This window comes from Cebidichthys violaceus, unplaced genomic scaffold (assembly GCF_023349555.1).
Source record: "Cebidichthys violaceus isolate CVI_PGR_0920_01 unplaced genomic scaffold, fCebVio1.0.p SCAF_10, whole genome shotgun sequence".
Lineage (NCBI taxonomy): Eukaryota > Metazoa > Chordata > Actinopteri > Perciformes > Stichaeidae > Cebidichthys > Cebidichthys violaceus.
Genome location: NW_027176263.1, coordinates 14,988,738 through 15,011,408, shown reverse-complemented (window position 1 = coordinate 15,011,408; position 22,671 = coordinate 14,988,738). Strand labels below are relative to the sequence as shown.

General features: G+C 42.9%; 1 protein-coding gene and 1 long non-coding RNA gene across 3 annotated transcripts in view; both read right to left on the bottom strand.

Annotated features, from left to right (window-relative positions):
• Positions 1 to 394: 394 nt before the first annotated feature.
• Positions 395 to 15,200, bottom strand: LOC137885009 (uncharacterized). 2 transcript variants are annotated; one of them, XR_011104781.1, is made up of 2 exons: positions 14,838 to 15,200; positions 395 to 5,279 (listed from the first exon to the last, which is right to left on the bottom strand). It is a non-coding gene; the product is annotated as an uncharacterized lncRNA (long non-coding RNA). The 2 variants fall into 2 exon arrangements; XR_011104782.1 differs by lacking the exon at positions 14,838 to 15,200 and adding an exon at positions 8,288 to 9,399.
• A 7,388-nt stretch (positions 15,201 to 22,588) lies between these two features.
• Positions 22,589 to 22,671, bottom strand: part of asrgl1 (asparaginase and isoaspartyl peptidase 1) — a 6,177-nt gene continuing 6,094 nt past the window's right edge. Inside the window, exon 7 of the mRNA XM_068727124.1 lies at positions 22,589 to 22,671. This exon is cut by the window's right edge and continues 992 nt beyond it. The gene's annotated coding sequence lies outside the window, so the exon portion shown is untranslated.

Sequence of the window (22,671 nt, the reverse complement as noted above, 5' to 3'; positions counted from 1 at the left end):
TACACGGGTCGTTGTGTAATCTTTCACAGTCACTGACTGTTATGCATGAAAATTCCTGACCGCAGACTTTTCGGCTCTTCTTCAGTCTCGATGACAGGCTGAAACTGCAGGAAGACTTGGTTTCGGGGGGCGTTCACATCTCGTGGTAGAAACTGGCGCCGGTGCAGAAAGTCGACTTCTGCTTTTCTGCTGTGCAACCAATAACAGGAACTTCCTGTTATTTTTCATCACCTGTTACTTGACCCCCGGGGGATGTTTTTGCAGCCAGAGAGAATGTAGCATGAGATGCTTATTATATTAACGTCATGCCTTCACACGCCGGTTCATTGTGCTGTTAAGACTCACTGTCCAGACAGAGAAACGTATGACAATAACCAGTCTGGTCAAATCTGTGTTAGTCATAATTCATTTTTATTCATTTTTGAGGTCAGCCAAACATCATATAGGTTTGTTATTAATTGAACTTGTGCAGCTGTGACGTAGTACTGTAGATGGTGGAACTGTGACACTATGGCTCCACCTTGTGGTGACAGTATACACTGCATGTTTTACATCATTCTCTCTTGTAAGCTTTACATGAAAGTACTTTTATTTATTCCCCCCCCCCCCAATCAGAAAACTACAGCAAATAGTGTTATCACCCAATTTTAAAAACTATGCACAATAGATCATATAACACTTCAGTGTCAAAATGTGATAAACAGTAGAACATACGAGTAAAATACAGTACATGAAAAAAATAATTCAAATACAATTTAATATTGATATATACTTTTTACATAAATCATCTTCACTTTAGTATGTTCACAGAAACAGTTTGAACAAAATATATAGTCACGGTCAATATTATATCAAGTTCTATTCATATTTAGTTTTTCTTCCCCAGAACTTTTAAAACATATCCCGTGGTCTTTCTCAATGTGGGAAATGTATGCTGTTATTCAGTGTAATAAATGAACACATTCAAATATTCTAATATGAAACAATATCAATAAATAGCTGGCATTTGTAACTCTTTTGCTACCGTTCACGTCCTTGATGGGGCTCAGCTCCAACGCACGGCTGGTAGGACCTCTAGTGTTCAGCAGCACCAGTTACATCTGCTCAGGTCCAGGCTCTGAATGAAGATCTCACCGTTTCCTTCATGTCCAGAACACAGTGGGTAGAGCGAGATCCACTGAGCCCAGCAGACTCACTCCCTTATAAACAGCCACATCCTGCCTTCCTATGTATGTATTACAGATTGTATATTTTTAGTTCTAGAATAGCAGACAGGCAACACCCACTGTTTCTGCTTCCTCTGTACGTCTTTCCCCTGTCGCCACTCGACATGCCAAAGAAAACCTACACACACAGGTATTATGACACATATAGGACAACATACAGGACAACCAATATTACTTTTTTTTACTTTATTGTTGATTTTCAACAGAAATCCCTTCAACGTGGTCATGTACGTATTTGAACACGTTTGTATAGTTACGGAATAGTCTCAGAGCTAACTCTGTCGTCTCCCTGGACTCTGTCACATGCTCTAAAATGTGTGTGTGTGTGTGTGTGTGTGTCTCTGCCCCAGTGGGACAGCCATGACCGAGGTCACCGGGTCAAGGGAACCGGCCAATCGGAGACGTGCCGCTCCCCATTTCCTGTCCCGAATGGCAAGCATTCCCCTGGCAGTCCGACCAAGGATGTCAAGAGGATCCGCACCAATCCTTCAGCTGTAACAGATCTTTATTCACACCGGACACTCGCATCAAGTTAACTTGAACGCCGTCGATGTCGACGTTGTAGGATGAAGAATTGAAAATTGAAAATGCGTGACACTGAGGGCAACAGCAGGCCTGTGTTAATGTACTGTGAATCTGTGTGTGGGCCGGGTTGTTCCACTAAAGCGGCAAAAATGTGGTTTAATCCTCCAACACTTCTTCTCGTGAAAATTGGGAGACGCACTTAAAAGTGGAAGTTGAACGTGGGGACAGCTCAGGTGCGTACGGAATCCTTTCGTTTATTTAAAGTGACGGTAACCGAATGTACTCGGTAAATCATAGTATGTGAACATGTACAACATTCTGCACTGATGAAGGCGAATTGACGGACAACTTAAATGTCAAAGTTCCTCCCCAGCTGCTAGTTGACTTCCTGAGCCAGGCAGTATAAACATTCCCACTCCCGGCCACCAGGGGGCCGACGCCGAGAGTGTAGGATGTTTACACTTCCTGGAGCTCAGAGATCAAAGATGAAGGTTCAAATTCTAAAACACATTTTAATTAAGAATGTCTTCGAAAGATAAGACTGTATACGAGAAGTGGACGTAGAAGTCTGGGATTTGGCATTCTGGGTGTCGTCCTCTTGGTTATTGGTCGTCGCCATCTTGGCTTTTTGCAACCAGAAGTGACACAAGAGGGTGGAGCTAAGTACAACCGAATGCTGAATAAGACATTGTTAGGCGACTAAAATGTTACAATTAACTTTCATAAACTGAAAACACACTGTGAAAGAGTTAAAGTTACTCTGCTTTATGGTCTGTTTGACTCTAAATGGATCATAATGTACTAAATGAACATCATGCTGTATTGAAGAAGACTGTAAACTAGAGATTGAGACCATAAACTCATGTTTACAATGTTTACTGAGGGAATAAATCAAGAGAGAAGTAGAGTCATTTTAGACTAGACTTCTATACAACCGGAGTAGTCGCCCTCTGCTGGTCAGTAGAGAGAATGCAAGATTCAAGACACTTCGAAATAGCAGCCAGTGTTCAGTTCAACTAAATTAAGACACACTGCTGCTATATGAGCACCACAAATGAAATATCTCACACACCTCTTTATCTACATTTACATTCTTCCCCTACAGAGACACATTTGACAGGAAATCTGCCCAGATTATTCTTTTTTTTTTTTTTTAAAGAAACTGATAATGGATTTAGTTATGTCTAAATACCGTAGCTGCAACAACTACACTGCTGCATCACAAGCGGTTCAGTGTGACTTCCACGACCGAGGCGGGAACGACTGGGCCTGTTTGGACAGAAACAGCAAAAAGAAAAAAAAAAGAAAAGAAAGCCCAGCATGTTTTCATTCATGGTATGATGAATGCGGGGGTGGAGGAGTCTAGTAATATTAGAATGCTTCCTTCCTTCCTTGTCTGTGTTCTTGTAGAGTACGTTACACCCGCTTCCCCTCCGCTCCGGCTGATGAGTGGGAGAAGGGAGGGGGGGGGGGTTCAATTACTGTTTTCATCCTCTTCCACCTTCTTCTTCCACCAATTTCCCCCGTCGCCTCGCCCTCCCTCGTGTTCTCCTTCTTTCTTCTTCCTCTTTCCCTTTTACCCATCTCTCCTTCCAGTCCTCCCCCCCCCCCCCCAGGGGAGGATGAAGCCGCTCCCTTCCACAGGGAACTGAATGGAGACGACTATCACCAGCCGCCGTTTCTTCCCTGTGGAATCGCATTCCTTTCTCCCCCCTCCAGTTGTTCTGTGACTACTTTTTTTTTTTTTTTTGCTTTGCCCCCATGATACGGGATAAATAGAATTCCCTTGCGATTCAAACGCACCACACATGAACTATGTAAAGTTACTGGTATTTTAAGTCCTTCAAATTGAGTGTCGGGGGTTTCATTTTGTGTCGCTCGGGCCAGAGGCTGCATATGAGGATACTGTAGGACCCGGCAGTGGCAGCCGGCCAATAGAAGGCCCACGTGAAAGCTCTCTGTATTTCTAAGGAAGCTAGCTGTGTCGTGCGGCGCCTTTCCCACGCCGGCGCACCGGAAGTGACGCGCTTTTACGTCAACCAGCCAGAGCTAAAGGCGGCAGGAAAGTGGAGGGAGAGAGACGACGACCAGCAGCAGCAGCAGCAGCAGCAGCAGCAGCAGCAGCAGCTCGGCCTGAGTCACTGGAGTGGAGGCTGAAGATTAGCAAACAAGACTCTCAGCTCAGAGGAAGGATTCAAGCTGAAATAAAGACTTCAGGCAGACGTCGACGGCGTTCATGTAATTACATCCCACTGCCAACGGGGGGAGACAAAAGCTCTGCGCAGCAGCTTTAAGTAAATTAAAGTTTTGTTTTTTTTCTTTTTAAGCATTTTAAAAATAATACAAATTAAGTTATACAGATATATAAAAACATTGTATGTCTACTTTGTATTCTCTCTCCAAACCGCAGTACAAACCAACTCAACAGCAGCTTCCTCCATCTAATGCAAGCAAATGAGTATTAAAAACAACCCAATAAAACATGAGTGACTGCCAGAGTAGCCAACCGGGACCTGGAGGCGGTCCTTATTTGTATTTAACGCGCAATCGATAATTGAATCTGATCGACGGACGCTCTTTTCCCACTCCTCCATGAAGTGAAGGAAGTGTTACATTGTGAGGGGGACACGTTGTGGTACTTAGCGCTGACATTATCCGCAGTACAACGGCCCCAGAGGACACGCCCTGCGTACGGCCGTTACCGCGACAACAGCCGGCAGACGGCGGCGGCGCGACAAGATGGACCTTTTTACAATATCTCGGCAATCCCTTTGGTGAGGACAACGGTATCATAACTGACGTAACAGAATAAAAACCCAACTTGCGTTCAACAATCATTTTCATTTAATCTAATTTGCAGTGACGTCTCCCGCAGCCCTTCCGTTAACCGGCGGCCTCTATACTCACAGGCCTCTGAGCACCTTTGCGCGCCGTTTCGCAGCGATGGTACTAGCAGTTGGCTGCTGCAAACATCCGACTGAAAGCCCCAGAAGCTAACACCAGCTTCCAGTCAAGGATGTTTACAGTAGCCCTGACTGCCAACCGGCCCTTGGAGAGGATGCAGCACCTACGAACGCACACACACACACACACACACACACACACACACACACACACACCATGCACGCCATGCACACATGCCCTATCACTGCAAAAAAAAAGAAGAAGAAAAGTTAATCGTGATGTGAAAAAACCTTTGCAAATATAGTCTGACTGCTGTACAGTACAATCTACTGTTAATGTGGACATTTCTTTACCGAGCACACACACACACACACACACACACACACACACACACACACACACACAAAAAGGATTGGACAGACACATACAGTACTGAAGTGAGAGGACACCGTCACACAAATCTCTCCTGGAAAGACTCGGTGACTTTTCCTCCACACAGCTGACGCCTCCAGCCTGCGTCACTTCCACTCCTCTCTGCCGGCCTGTTCTTTTTCTCCGACCCGCTTTCTCGCTCGAGAGGCGTAACGACGATCCATCATCACACCAGAACAGAGTACAGGATGACTGTAACAAAAAACACACAAGTGTACACTGTTGCCATCCTTTACTTTTTCTCTCTCTCTTTTCTTTATTTTGAGACGTAAGTGAATCCTTATTTTATTTAAAAAATATATTTCTTGTGCCGTGTTCAAAGGTTTCCGCCGATGAATTTAAAAAGATGTTTTTTTAAAAAAAGAAGGTAGAATTTGGAAGCACGAGCCCTGTTCTCCGAGCGCTCCAGCGTAAAGAGAGCAGCCTCCGGTCTCTTCTGTTCACACTAACCAGCACAGTTAATAGTTTCCACCATGTTTTTCTTTTTTTTCTCTCCCGGGCTTTTGTTGTCCAGTAAGCATTCTATCAGCATGTGACATTCCACAACCTTAACTCCCTAACCCACACACACACACACACACACATACACGCATACATACATATTTACCATGTAAACACAACTCAGCCTTTCTGTTTAGCCATCATACACACTCCCACGGCTCAGTATGCGTACACACACACACACACACACACACACACACACACACACACACACACAAATCTAATTACTTCTTCACACACAAATGAATGTGGAGGACTCCCATAGAGCCCTTTTTGACCCTGCCCCCCCCCCCCTCAACCCAAACGTTCACTTCCTGTTTCTTACTGCCTGTGCCTTACTCATCCACGTTTTCTTTATATCAGCACACACGCGCACACACACACACACACACACACACACACACACACACACACACAGAAAGTGCGCGTACAGTATCTGTTTAGAATACAAACTCTCCTTCACACACCTTTGACTATCATGCTGTGTGACTTAAAACTTGGTAACTTATTTACTGTGTGTGTGTGTGTGACGGGAGACAGAGTTTGCATGTCTTTGTAAGCATGGGCATGAATGTGCCTTTGTGTGTGTGTGTGTGTGTGTGTGTGTGTGTGTGTGTGTGTGTGTGTGTGTGTGTGTGTGAGAGAGTTTGAGAGTGAAAGAGCAAGAGAGCATGTAATCACATGCATGTCCTGTGCTGAGATAAAGACAGGAATGCCGTTTCTCCCCCGTTCCCTCCCTCTCCTTCGCCAACAAAGGGCCGAAGTGTCAAGCTACTGTAAAGCAAGCGGCGCTTTTCAACACAACGTGTACTAAAGCTGAATTAAACAAGCGTTTCAGAAGCCACTCGGGGCTCCTGACAGTTTTTGCTACTACACAGGAACAGGAGCGTTATCGGGGCCCATCCCGACGTGTTCTTAAAGGAACAGTGTGCAGGATTTCGCGGCACCTTGTGGTGAGGTTGCAGGTTGCAGGTTGCAGGTTGCAGCTCAGCCCCCTCCCTTTCCAAGGTTGTAACTACGGTGGTCTACAGGTAGGGAGTTATTCATGATTTTAGTACTACTAGAAGCTACTCTTATCAATACTCTGTTCTTCTACATGACTAGATAATTGCTTTTAAAAACTGTGTGTGTGTGTGTGTGTGTGTGTGTGTGTGTGTGTGTGTGTGGTTGGAGGAGCTCAGCGCATCAGAGAGCAAACGAGCACTGCAGCGTGATAATTAATGGTCAATGGACTCGTGCTTGTATAGCGTCTTTCTCGTCTTCCGACCACTCAAAAGCTCAATGTCTTTCACCCGTTCACACGCCGACGGCAGGGGCTACCATGCAAGGCGCCATCTGCCCATCAAGACCATGTAACATTCACACACACACTGTAGGCACAGCTTACGGGAGCAATGTGGGGTTAAGTGTCTTGCCCAAGGACACATCAGATCCTCCGATTGAAGGACCGCCCTGCTCTACCACTGAGCCGCATGACACCGAAACGGTCAAAAGCACTACAGCACCAGTAACGCCAGGGCTCAACAGACAAGTGTGTCCTTGTCAACAACTAGCTGCTCTGTAATTGGTAAATGCTAACGTCAGATTTTGTGACTGGTTTCCCCCCCGGTTGCCAGTTCTTTATGCTAAGCTAGGCTAACGAACTTACAAATCCGCACCCGCTATGCCCTTGAAGTAACCCGGTGAAGCCTGGAGGGCCCTTGACTCGTGGTCCTGTGTTGCATGAACGCTCTGAACTCCAGGCGGTCTATTGTAAATAAGCCCAATGGATGGTTCCACAATGCAGTAGAAAGATAATGCTTCAGGAGTTCTACTTATCCAACAGTACATATTGTTCGGCTCTAATTACATGAGCGCGTTGCTGCGTTCACACTATGTCTGCTTTACAGCACGTCTCAATTACTGTCCACGTCTGCACACTCTTTGTGTGTGTGTGTGTGTGTGTGTGTGTGTGTGTGTGTGTGTGTGTGTGCGTGTGCATTTTTTGTAGAATAATAAGATTCTCATGCGTGTAGACTTATGGCTGCTACTCTCTCTCGGTTTCTCTCTCTCTCGCTCAGGTCACTTGGGGAACAAAGCAAACTTTATCAGAACATTGCAGTCCTGCATTCCCCAGATTCTTAGCACTTGGCAACCGGCTAACACACTGAGCGAAGAGAGAGAGAGAGAGAGAGAGGGGGGGGGGGGGGGGGGGGGGTTGTCGACGAAGGGAGAAGAAGAAGGTAGGCGAAATAAAAGCAGGTGTACACACTAACGTCTAGTCCTTGCTCAAGATGACTGCCAAAATAAATGATAGAAGACTATCATACTGTGTGTTTGCACGTTGATTTGATTTGTGTGTGTGTGTTGGCAAAGAGTAACGGATCCCTAAATCCCAATCATCACACATCCAGTGGCATTTACTACCAAAATCTTCACATCTACTTACATAGGTGGACTAACTTTAAGGAGAAAAAAAAAAGGGGACGATGAATTACTTGGTCTCAGTAAAATGACCATCTTAAAAGAGAATATTGGGAGACATTTTACTTTTTTAAAGATACATGAAAAGTAGTTTAGTCTTTGAACAGATTGCGTCCATTTAGAATGTTTCTGTAGTTTGAATTCATGCTGTTCTCTAGCGTACACCGTGAATGCCAAAGTCAAATGCGACTCAAAAACCAGGCAGTTAATGGGGTCTTATCAGCAAAAGTACATACCTGGTAGTGCACGACTAGGGGGCACTTTTTTTTTTTATCCAGTTTGGCTTCCATGCAATCCAGCCAGCAGCTCCTATTTTCGACAAAAACCTCAACTCTCGACGTCGCTCGCTGCCAAAACAACAAGGTGGCATTTTGGTTTGGACAAAAACAGGTGACATAAGTTCATGCTAAGCTAGGCTAAAACACACACACATACACATTGACTGCTCCATAAACAATGAATGGGAGACTGATTTTGTTTTCTTTTTTTTTATATCCAAATGAGCTTCATGCTTGAGTAATGTTGTTAGTTGTGAAACAGAAAATGTACCCATTTCCTGAGAACATGACCCTTCTTTTACCAAAAGTCAGTAGTAGTTTCAGCACTTTGGGTTTTCTGGATTTCGAGTTATCCATGTTGTGCGTATTATTTTTGGACTGTCTTAGACCATATATGAACTTCGAAAAAATAGGTGTAGTTTCCCTTTGAGAAAAATGTCATTGGTGCAAGGTAAGGGCTGATCTGTGTACAGTAAATATGCCAAGGTGAAAGTGAATTCAATGGTGATATATTGATGTTTAAAACTGCTACAGAGGAAACCTTTAAAGTATGGCAAGCACCGTGTCTGTGTGTTCTTTCATCCACTCAAGAGGCACTTTCTATACACCAACACAATGAGAGTGCCAGGTTAAACACCATTAAAAGGTGCAGTATATCAAGGACCCAGCCACTCCAGATGACCTCTAGCTGTGTTATGTGCCAAAGTGAACCTTTGAAGTCCGGCAGCTATTCTTGTCTTTCATCACCATAGAACTTCAAGTACAATGTATTCTGTTTGCCATAATTCTTTGTTGATTTTTCTAATTACAATCCTAATTTTTTTGGTCTCCATGTGTGACTTTGTTTTCTGTGCTAATGATCCATTTATTGTAGCTCGTGTTTATTCCGAACACATTGGAACTGTAAACCACTTCCCTTTCTTTGCACCTTTGTAGCTTTTCCCAGAAAATAGCTTTAAGATTCTAGATACACTGAGCTTTTATAAAGTACGTCAAATCTAATGTTCCATTTAACTTTGCCTGATAAAAAAAGCCACCAAACTTCTCTCTGCAAAGTAGAGACAATCTGCAGTCTTTCTGACTGGTTATATTCTCTTTTATTTTGTAACTTTATGGAAGCAATTGACCCTTCGCTAAGTCTCGCGCCTCGCGCGCAGACTGGCTAATCATAGCGTAGCATCGACGAGCTCTGACCAGGCTTCGACAACTATCTGGCCCGGCTTCTCTCACGCAACGGTTTCAGATGTTCTTCATTCTCAGGCTGGTTTTTGTAGGATTTGGAGCTCATCATGGTAACACGTTGTGTAATAGTGATACTAGTTACCCGGAAAGGTTGGGAAAAGATGTGTGTTTCTACGTGAAAACCTGTGGCGCTAACATTAGCCTAGTATGTTAGCACATCTTTGCTACGCTAGCTCTGAAATTGCCTTTTTTGTTTCACCAAAAATGTGACTATATTTATTCAGGGAGCGCAGTTAGTGACAGTGTGGGCTCCATGGTGTTTCTGACAGCTTGAGAACAAAGGGGCAGAACTTAGCAAAAGGTCATTTAGCAAATAAAGTTAGGCTCAACTACTCTAACTCGTCTTTAGACTTAGCAGGAAGTTAGTTACAATGCGTGACTATCAACCGGGCGGAAAAAAAAAAGGCAAAATGCTTAGTTCTCGGTTATAGTTCCTAGGACGTTTGAGGGGCAGAAACTATAGTTTCCGAGTTGTTAACAGGCTTCTTGGTTTCCTAGAAAAGTTCAATTGGACGAGAGGGAAACACATCCTGTGTCACAAAGTCACAATCAACAAAACTAATTATAGAGTCTGGAATCTACAGGGACTCAACAGATAATGAGCACGGGCATACCATTCATATCTGATAAATGCAACACGCATCTCATTTTTTTAAAATTCTTTCAGAGCCCAACTCTTTTTACATGAACTCACACAAGCTACATAACTTCTACACACACTATGACCTGCATCCGGAACTGGCTACCACTAACTGAAGTGTCATTGGTGACTCAGTACCTGCGTTAATGTCGCTCCGCTAGTTACTGCTCATCTCGGTGGATTTTACATTTACACGTTTCCGCGGAGGCTCTGCTGTTAAATGATACGATTTACGGGAAACATCTCTCAGACAATTTAGGCACTTTTCCTGCAAAAAACATCGTCCTGGGCTCACCAGACTGACATTTTGAATCCAAGTCAAATAAGTGTAATCTGCAGCCCTTGACTTCCTAAATAGATTATTTCTAATCTTCATTAGCAACACTCGCCAGTGAGTATGACCTTCGCATTGGTGCGTTAAGGTGTGTGTGTGTGTGTGTGTGTGTGTGTGTGTGTGTGTGTGTGTGTGAGTGTGTGTAGCTGGAGTTTTCCTACAAGTTTCCACTCTTTATCTGATAGCACAGATCCTGCAGTTTCCCTTCCTCCTCAGTTCAGCCCTCTCTCTCTCTCTCTGAAGAGCTGACCTTGTATATCAGTATCCGTCAGCAGTTTAACGGACCGGCGGATATTCCAATCAGGGGTCCCGAATACTAACCGAGCCGGTGGCCCGTGACACCAGAACTCTGATCATTAACACTGTTGACTCCTAAAGGACAAAAACATCGGGTTAATGTCCCTCGACACCCTCGAGTGCAGAGTACCACGGGGGCTGGCAGGAAACTATGTTTAGCAATGCTGTTGGAAAAGTTGATAATAAACCCCTGGTCTTTCTCAATGAATGGGTTACGAACACGTACGTTTCTGTGTAGATCCCCCCCCCACCCACATCCCTAGCATAGACATGCTATAGTTCATGTATTTGTGCTTCGCTCATTCTACTCTGATAACCGTCCAAAAGGTTCAAAGAAATTGTTCCAACATTTATGGAAATACAGACGGTAGATGTCTAGCATTTGTGAGTTAAGAACAGAGCTGCAGACCAGAGGTGATTAGCCTTGCTAGCTTAGCTAAAGATTGGAAGCAGGGGGAAAATGCTAACCTGGCTAGCCAAGCTAGCTCTCAAAACCACAAATTGTGGACGCATGAAATAGGCAGTGCGTACAACGTGTTAATTAACGAGCTTCAGAAGTGTCGGTAGACTGATTTTTAAACGTTGAAGGGAGCCAAGTAAGCAGTTTCCCCTCCTTCTACTCTTCAAGCTAAGCTAAGCTAAGCTAACCACATCCAGACTCTAGCTTCAGACAATGCACATGGATGATAGTGGTAGACATTTTCCCCCCAAAAATGTTCAATTATTTCTTTAACTAGCCTTGTTTGAAGTATTCTTAATCACTTTGACATTTTTCTTGGTTTTCAGTTGAGCCTTCGAGCCTAATTATGTGCACATTATGATACTCCATCAATGGTGTCCCGATTTAGAGGCTTTTAACTCAAATATTATTATGAAGACGGATTACTGGAAATCAAGTAAACTGATGAATAGGGCTGTGTATTGACAAGAATCTGGCAATATCATAAATGTTACGATACAGGGATTCCAATTCAATATAGCAATATATTGCGATACTGTAAGGAGGGAGATACATTGCAGTTTTTTAAATCTAATTTTAGGAAAACTGTCGCAGTGTATAGGACACACCGCCATATGCACAAAATGTTATTTTATGCATTCAGAAAAGTGGGATCTGCGTATAACAGTCCTACTTTTTGTGCAATTTGAGCCACTGTGTGCCACAAATCTTTCCATATAAACTACTTATTAAAAATGGATAGTTGTTTTCAATACAGTATCCCAAAACACAACATTGCGATACTCAAGTGAATCCATATTTTCTTACACTCACTACTGATGAAAGGGTCGGCCGACATTTACTGACTAGAACAGCTGCTTTTTTCTCAAGCTTAACTTTGAAGCTGCTTCACATTATTGTGGATATTGATTATTGGTAACGATGTACAAAAAGGTGAGCTGCTAATTTACTACATTAATGTGGATTGAAAGGATGAAACAATGGAAACTAATCATGAACCAAACAGTTCTGAGACACTCTGTAATAGGTTGGACAGGATTTAACATTCCATGTTTTTGGTTTCAACTTGGCTCCATATGGCTCTACTTTATTGCCTTTCATTTTTTGGGGAATTTACTGCTCTTTGTTACATTATGTATTCATTCCTACGTGTTTGTGGAATGAATAATCCCATTAAAATAGAATTGTCTTTGCCTTCCTCCCTTTTTCTCCCTCACTCCGATTTTGAGTTGGCCTCCACACCCCTGCCCTGTAATGCATTGCGGGATGGGCCGAGAATACAGGAAGTCGCTCCCCGATGTCTCCATGGCAACCCTGAGGTCAGCCGTGCGAGGCCGGAGACCCCTCCTCGAACACAAAGAGCTCAGAGGCCTGGATCAACACAAACAACCCCGACACACACACACACACACACACACACACACACACACACACACACACACACACACTAACTGTACACGCACAAAAGCAGGCGAGCTCACGAGGACATACGCCGCTTTCAACTGACTACAGGACGTCCTGTGTAGTTTAAAGGGTGAAAACTACTGTAAATCACTGGTGAAGATGCAAATGATGCCTGCTGCACATTCAAGTTAAAAAGAACCACATCCAGTTTTTTCCCATTAAGAATCATTCCAACGCTCTGCTGCTACATGCTAACACGTCACTAAGTAGCACGGGATTAGTAAATGAGCTTTTAATGAAAAAACAAGACACTAAAAATGGTGGCAAACTTTAGGCAGGGTTGTGTAAGAAGCTGAAATATGGTGCGGAACTAATGCACTGTATGGATTGTTTCCACGAGAAGTGACGGCGGTGTGCAACAGGAAAATGTTACCAGCTAAACAAACACTTCCTCGACATCCACGCGCAAAAACCTTTCTCCAAGTTTTTAGAGATTTCACATTTTGGAAAATGTTGGTCGTTTCCCGCGTTTGCGCGACGAGAACACGTCGGTACGGAGCGATGATCCGAGAACATCCTGGATGATGCCCCCCCCCCCCACAGGTATATTGAAACGGGTTCCGCCTCGTCCTGTTATACTCACACTTCTCTCTCTCTCTCTCTCTCACCGTCAACAGCTTTTCTCCCTCAGTCGTCCGCACACTCATTCTGCCTGGGAACCAAAGCGACCATCATCCCGAGGGAGGAGAGAGCCGGATGAATAGGCCGGTCTGAGAGGTGTGGGGGGGGGGGGGTTACTTTCATATGCAATCCACTACAGATTACTGATTACCTACTTTGAATGTACTTTTAGAAGTTGACTATTCAGTGATCTAGTGGTGAGTGAAGACACGGTTGAACTGTGTAATCCATCCATGAAGTAAAATCCATTATAGAGCATTCTTCTTCCCCCTTAGAAGATCCCACTGGTTCAACTCTATACGTACTGATGGAGTGTCTTCACAAACGTGAAGACACTCCATCAGTGTTTCACCGGATGACTTCACATTTGTTTTAGAGGATCCTACTTGAGCTTCAAAAACAGGGTGACTCCGTGAAATTGAGAGCTAAGTGCCATACACAAACAATACTCCATATGAATGTAAAAAAAAAAAAAAAAAATGTAAAAATGTAAAAAAAAAAAGATAATACATGTTCTCAAAAATGGCTCGATGTAATCTGATTACTTCTTTCCCTGGCTACTATGGTTACGGCTGGTGTTCCAATGACACTGGCCTTTTCTGTTAAATTAGCCAGGCATCCTGTTGTTTACAGTCGGGTGTTACTGTAGATTCTCATACAGTAAAATATACTTTGGACACGGGACATTTGAGCCGATGTACTTGTTCGAATATGACTGGTCAGATCTGATTTAATGTCATCTGATGACTCTGAAGTCTTTTTTTTTTAACATCCTGAAATGTACACTATGTGAAATGGTTTCCTTAAATAGGGCGAGCTCTTCTTCAGTAAAGCCTCTGTACTCTGTAGAACACTTCTGACAGGCATCACAGTTCATTGGAAGCACCCAGCCTGCTGCGTGCAATGCAGCATTTGACGCGGATACGTTCGGTTCTTTAAATGTTAAAGATGCTATTACGAACTCAATACACAAATCCATCAATGAAGAACTACTTTGATTGTCAGTATAGTTATATACTAGATAGAGGCCGCGTAAGGGTGCTCAAGGTTTCTACCGAGTCTTCTTGCTGATTCGGCTTATAGATAATTCACTAAACAACACTTTTGCCATTTAAAATCACTCTCTGGTTCTGACATCCCTCGCCCGTCCCCATTGGCGGAACGTTAGTTTATGGATGATTATTTAAGTGGTGAGTGAGCTAGATGAACCAAAGTTTAAAGATATTTTTTTTTGTCAATATTAGTAGTGTTCATGATTTTTAAACTATGCCGAATTTAGGATTGGCATATTTTAATGTAGGGGATATATTGACGACTGTTCTACAGTGTATGCACGTGTACTAAAAGCTATGGTAACTGAAACTTCATTAAATGTGTGGTTGGAGTTTGGCACGATAAGCCCGTACAGTACGAGAGACAACGGATCCAGTCCGGAGGCAGCTTAACTCACCATGAACGCTTCCCCTTCGGACAGCAGTTGTAGACAGCGGACCGGCTTTGCTGCTCTTTACATGTCGGGGTGATTTTAAATAGCAGCGGACATTCCTTTGACAAACTTTGGCATAAATGTTAAGAGGTCGGCGTGTGTCACGAATTAAATTTCTTCTTCTCTTGATGCCGGCCACTTGTCCTCCGCGACTCCTCCGGGGCAGGGGGTGAACTTGATGACGACAAAAGACTTTTCAAAGTTCAGGAAATCAGAAGATGTCATACATTCTATTTTAAATTATACTTTCCGAGGCCTACTTTCTTCTGTCCCGGTCAACACTGTCCGTTGTCAGCTACGGAGGTTTTTGTAGGAAGAAAGCTGGACGGAGTCGACGGAGTCCGGCCCCCTTTTACAATGACCGGTGTGAAAGTCACTTCAGAATCATTAGCCACAGCAAGAATGAGTTTCCGGTTATTCTTTTCACAATAAAAAAAAAGCCGTATTACTAAAATCATATACAAAATGTGGAAAATGTTTATACTATGACATGTTCATGAACCCACACTATATCTCAACACTTTTACAATGCTCTTTGAAAATAACATGGCGTAATTCTTCCGAAAAACAAAAGCAAAAACATCACTTCCGGTACGTTACTATGTTATCTAATTATGTTAAACTTGATTCAGCCAGCAAGCTATAGGTCAGCGGGGTCAAATGAAAATCTTACCTTGCAGAGTCAGAGAGCTAGTACACACACACACACACACACACACACACACACACACACGTACACGAACACACACAAACACAAACAAAACATGTATGTTAATGAGGCCTTTGCATAGACTATTTATTCCCTAATTAAACCATCTTTCAAAGCTAATTCATTCTGTAACGATATATCTCAAAACAAACCCAAACTCACATTATTGCTTCGTTTAGACAAAAAACTTGTACAAACAAAAACTAAAAAATCACTGGTGTGTCCCACTGGGCCTTGAACACAACCTTCATATAGCTGCTCCAGCAGTGAGGAAAGGATAGGCCTAATCTCACTTTGCAGACGGTGCATCGACCTCTACACTGCTGACTGTTGGGAGGTCAACTGTATGCTGATGTCCTTTTCATTCCGCACGGATCAGCTGACAGGGTCTCAATAGCGCGTCTCCTTTTATGTGCAGATGTTCTCCGGCTCGTAGTGTCGGTTATGTAAAGGGGAACACCTTTCGCTAAACTTGAAGGAAGCCATAATTGACCGCATTTAACCCCTAAACACCAAAAACTCTGACTTTAAATCAAACTACAAGCATTAATCAGATTATATTAGATTATCAATCAGATTATATATTAGATTATATTGTATTGTGTTGTTCAAAGTTCAATTTGTATTGAAGAAGGTATGTGATGTTCTTGCAGGATCTGGTTTCATGGTCTCGCTTCACTGTGCAAGGGTTTAGTCTGACTTTATGCTACACTGCTCATACAAAAAAAGCAGAAAGGGGCCAGGGACGTAAAGTGTGTGTTAGGGGGGCAAAGGCCCTTCGACTCTACATGCACGATTGTGACGTTATTGCGGTATAAACACCTTGGCAGAGTACTCAAAACCCCCTCAGAGGTGATTCCCACTCCAGTAGATGACTCCAGGAACCTCATTATGCTGTGACGGTACACACACACAGACAGACACAGCGGCCGATATCATGGCTGGTCAAAACCCCAATAAAGGGTTTGCACGGCTCAAGACGCTGACCGTAAACCACAGCAGACCCAGTTTCGAATCCAGATGCATGGGGTCCTTTGTTGGATGTCACTCACCCATCTCTCTCTCCCCTATAACCTGTCATCTCTAATTACTAGAGACCTTCTCGCGATGGGCCAAATCTGGCCAGTGGCGTAAAGTTGGGGGGCCCCTTCCCCATTTCCTACCCCCCTTTCCTTCCGACGGCCTCGCTCGGAACACCACACCCATCTTCGTACTTGACGATGTCAACTACACATCTGTAAAGTTTTGTGACTGCACCTTGACCAGTTGGTGACTAGGGATGCGCCCCCCCCCCCCCAGAACCCGGTTCTAAATGAGTAAAGCCTGAAGTATTGATAAGGTCCAGAGTTAACGGTTCTGTTATTGGTGCTTTATATGTTACGGAGTGAGATCTCCGCGGAAAATAAAGCTCCTCTTTCTGTTTCTTTGTCTTTGTGCTTCACTCTGACACACACACACACACACACACACACACACACACACACACACCAACTCCGGCTCAGTCCAGCGTGAGACTCACATCATGGCAGAGAGAAGAAAAAGATCCAAAGTGTGGCTACATTTTACTCCAGTAGAGGCTGAGAACTCTCACTGTCACAAATATAGTGAAACCCTCACGAGTAAGGGAGGTAATACCAGCAGTTTATCACAACATGTGACCAACAAGCAGAACCTCAATCTGCAGAAATGCTCCATCCTCGTTCCTCCGCAGGTAACGTTAGCGATGCCATGCGAAGTTTGATCGTAAGAATAGGTTGTTAAATGAAAGCTAATCACTAAGTTATCAATCAATTTATTGCTGCTCAAGAAAGACTATTTGTTTACATACAAGAATAATAAAGCGAGGTTGATTCTTTTCTTAATTCATTTTTTCTTTTTCTCTGAAAAGAATCAAAAAGAACCGATGAAAGTATCGATTAAAACACCGAACTGATAAGGAGAATTGATAAGAGTACTAGTATCAATAAAATCCTAACGATACCCATCCCTAGTCATGACGCTATCGCAGTCACAAAAAACGGTCACACTGCCACAGACTCACAAGATGAAAACAATACCTGGATTGCTGGTAAAAATGCTTCAGCAAGCATTTTAAGTACCATAGAATCAGTGATAGGAGAAGTATTCTAAATGCGCATCAGCTGTCATATATATATATATATATATTTTAATAAACATGTATTTGTCCTTTTATTTATGAACTGTAGTGAAGGAGTAGTAGTACAGTACTTAATGTCTAAAGGTTTTAATGTCGCTCTATAATAAAAGTCACAAAGCTGTCTAATACAGTTACACCATTTAGGAGTCCGGAGTGAAGTTGTTGCATCTAATGTAAGTGAACAAAGGACACGTTGGCCCACGTGTTCGCTCGCCGCGGCTCACTTTAAGCCTTCGGGGGTTGGGGAGCCTTTGTCCGAGCGCTGTGTGCTGTCTGGGTAACGCAAACCCTAACCCTGAACCGGCCCCCTTGAAGAAGGGAGAGTCGGCCCCGAATGTCTCTGAAACTGCTTCTCCCACAGATACTGTACATTATGGACGAGAACACACACACACACACACACACACACACACACACACACGCACACACATCTCATTCCATAAACCTGAAATGGCAGTGCATCGGTTGCTTTTTTACCGCTACCCTCATTATCGCTCTGTTTAGGGTACAAACATGAGCAGAAGCCTACTGGTATCAGGACCTGAATGCAGCTTAAATTGTCTCTAGGTTTGAAGTCTACGTGTTTATACTCAAAGCACCGTAAGGACGTGGGGATCAAGTCAGAGAGTTGACACTCAAAGCAGAGGCGGGGTGTGTGACCTACAGAGGATATGCCTCTCAGTTTACTGTAGGACACTTTACCGGTAGGCTTTACAGTTGGATCAGGACAAACCGCTATGAAGTCGTGAACATCATCAAGTCCAAATTGAAACGTGTGCATTACTTCACTTGTTTGCGTGACAATACTCACATACATCAATGACCAAAAATGTGTAAAACTACACTTTGTGTGGTATGAATTAGCAAATAATTGTATGCTAACAGTAGATGTCATTGTGACATAAGCATAAAGCCGTTGACCAAATGGCTGTGATCGTCCTTGATTTGATCGTTTACCTTTTCATATTGTTTTATACCAGTTGCCACACAACAATGTGTTAACCACACCACCAAATATTGGATTGCTTTTTGGGAATATATGGGAAAATGTGTCAAACATACAATAAAATGTCATCAGCGTACAGTCTTTTTTAATTATTATTATTTTTTGTTAATCTAACCTGTATTTAAACAGATGAAATCCCTAGAGATGAAATCTCTTTTGCGATGGTAATCTGGCCAAGAAAGCAGCAACATCTAACTTTTACCGTATTTTTCGGACTATAAAGCGCACCGGATTATAAGGCGCACTGTGAATTAACGTGTCTATGTTCACACATAAACCGCACCGGATTATAAGGCGCATTAAGCAAAACAACACAGTCCGGTAAATCAAACTTTATTCAACTCAGTTGTAACAACAAATACCGGTACAGAAAAATACACTCACTTATTGATTCATTCCTCTTCCACAAATCCATCGAATTCTTCAACTTCAGTGTCTGAGTGAAACAGCTGTGCGATTTCGGCATCAAGAATGCCCGAATCCCTCTCGTCATTTTCCGAGTCAGTCTTGTTGCCGTTATCGGTACTTGGCTGTTCAGTGATGATTCCAGCTTTCGTGAAAGCTCGGACGACGGTTGCGACCGATGGCTACTTGTTGTGCTTATTGATTGATTTTGACTTTTAGTTTAGACATTACATTCCTGTTACGGGGCCGATCAGGTAGTGACACAGCGTACCGTAATGCTCCGAATATCCATTGAGCGGAGCGGCTTCGTTGCTTACCAAAGTCGTACTTACACATTTCGACAGATTTTTGAGCGCATTGTACCACATAAAATCGATCAATAAGCACAACAAGTGACCATACATAAGGCGCGCTGGATTATAAGGCGCACTGTCAATTTTTGAGAAAATTTAAGGATTTTAAGTGCGCCTTATAGTCCGAAAAATACGGTAAATGCACTTGTTGTCCTACATACAATAAAACAAAAGTAAAACCCACGCATCAACAGAGGGGGTTAAAAAGACACAAATAGTGTATGATACATAAAGACACAAAGGCAACAAGACGTGAAAAAATAGTTTGTCGTTAAAACTGATGAGGATAAACACGTTATTTCGTGTTCAGCGTTATTGAGCTATATTTCCTGCTGTTGTCTTTTCTGTTTACTTCTGCAATAATAGAATGAGGTCTTATGTGAAGTTGATAATGTGTTGGCGATAAGGGGGCATCTTTGAAGGAAGGATCTTTCCAGTTTCCCGTGGTCAGAAAGCCGTCCATGTATCTTGATATTTGCTGTAGAAGCTGAATGTAAGGCTCTTGTACTTCAATTATGCCAAACTTTCAGCCTTATATAATTAAAACGGGTGAGTTCAACCCCCGTACGGTCGTCATGGACGTTGATATTGGCTATAGAGGCCAAAACCCCTTTTTGTACCAGGCTGTAAAACATGTTTAATTCTTCTGTTAAGTTGTGTATTTTCACAAAGAGGGTCAATGGGGATTGACTTGCTTTTAGAGCCTCAAGTAGCCACTTGAGGAACTCCAGTTTTTGGCACACAAAACGTTTTCAACACCAGAAGTGGCCACGTGGTGTGCACGAGGACCCATTCAGAGAAGAAACAGAAAAAAAAAACGCGCCACAGCACTACTAGAGGTGACAAATGTCACATGATACCATCAACTGTATATAAGAAGTGGGCGTAGTTATCGTGACGTCGCCCATTGGTTTGTGGACTGCCGTTTTGGATTCCGGCCGTCGCCATGTTGTTTTTTTTCGCAATGAACGAATGGAAGTTACCATATTTGGAATGCGGAGGAGTGACGTAGAGACACCGTATACAACTCTGGCAGTGACCTGTCAATCACAGTAAGCCCGCCCTAAAGCATACTCCTCTTTATGGTCTATTGACTCTAAATGGATCATAATGTACTAAATGAACATCATGCTGTATTGAAGAAGACTTGAAACTAGAGATTGAGACCATAAACTCATGTTTACAATGTTTACTGAGGGAATCAATCAAGTGAGAAGTAGGATCATTTTCTCATAGACTTCTATACAATCAGACTTTTTGCAACCAGAAAAGTTGCCCCCTGCTGGTCAGTAGAGAGCATGAAAGTTTTCGTCTGATACCTTTAATTATGTCTACTAAATGTACATTTTTATATTTACCACATCCAAAAATATCAATATTAAATCCATATATATGTACATTTCTTTGCTCTGGCCTTAGAAGACTGGTCACAAGTCACAAAATAAGTCATGGAACATTTTTTTTATTTTTGGCATTTTAATGTTAATATTTATTGAAATACCTGCCTCTCATCAATCTAATGCAGAATGCAAACACGGCAGAGGAGAGACAAAGGAAGTGATCACTGATCTGTTTGAGGCGTCGCAGAATGAGATGAGAAAGCGCAGATATTCTATTGAGAAGATGCAGAGCTACAAGGACGTCAGAGTAGATGAGAGACGAAATGATGCCATGAACCAGGAGGACATTTTGATCAACCAGGTGAAAAGCCCGGTAGTCCGTCTATTTGCAGAACTGAAGCTCATTTTCCTTCGACAATAAGGAAGCAAATAGGTTATTTCAGAAATAAGCCCTGTTGCAAACAAACCTTTATGATACTCACACATTTTGTTCAGGGAGATAACCTTCACAAATGAACACCACTGTTATGAATTCTGAAGCGTAAATACAATCGGCAGAAGCAAAACGCTAACGTTAGGCTACAAAGGAACTACACAACGGTCACATGACCTCACGTCACCGTCCGCCACTAAGCAAAAGGTGGACTGGAGTTCTAGCGATGACGTTTAGTCTTCTCATTTACCCACTTGTTAACTCCTGCCTTTTTTTTTTTTTCAAGGCACACGCAAAAGCTTCAAAACCCACAAGTTATTGTCGTATTTTATGTCGTAGAACACAAAGTTAAAATCTCTTAAGCTCTTGTTAACCACAGGTCTTACTTCAAAGATCTAACCATTCCAAAAAAAACCCTTTGACTTTGAGACCTGAGAACCCGAAGTGCAAAACTGCTGACTCATTTCCTGGTTGGAAGGACTCGGTCCTGCTCCTCTCTGTACTAGTCTAGTGATCAAGATCTGTCATGGATCTCAAAGTACGACGTTGAAGCGCTCCGTACACTCGGAATGGGAGGATTTGTCGGACAAATTCACGAAGTAGTCACAAAGACACTTCATGCCTCTTGTTCGACTAATATTTACCGTCCAATCGTGTTACCTCATTGATGACATCATCAGTTCAGTCGGGTTTTGGGGACATCCGTCGCTGGGATAAATAATGATCTTACATAATCAATCAATGCGACGAATGTGGTTGGAACTGGTAAGTTGATTAGGTGTCTACCATACAGATATTTCACAAGTGTAATCTTGAACTCAGGGTTATTAAAGAATGCTGTTAAAACAACGGTTATGTTTCAATAAACTCTTGACTTTACAATCAAATTTAGTCCCGTTTTCATGTCTTTTGACCTCTGTATCACCACATGAATGCTGGGTATACGCACCCAAAGGCCCCTACGCCAACAAAATGTCCCGAACACACAAAAAAATAAGACAATGAGAAAATCCAGACAAGAACGCAGAGTCTCTGAAGATACAGACGCCGCTTTATGCCTTGACTGTATCTGTAAAACCTTCCTTCTTATCAAAGTATTAAAATATAAACAGCAAAAAGAGTTCATTTATAACGTCGCACAGCAGAGATGAACCTGATCCCATTCTGCGCTTTAAGTGTTGGCTTGTGTTTTTCGACAGCACCATCTAGTGGATCCAAGAGGGAAACGCATGCAATCAGAGCTCTACACTGTCAGTAGTGCACTTCCACACACAGGCTTTATGGGTAAATGAAGCATGGCAGTCACAATGGTCAGGGATCAGAGGGCGTTTATTGTCAAGAGTCAGTGTTTTCTTAACACAAAGCTTCAGCTTCATCATCTGATCAGCAGCAAT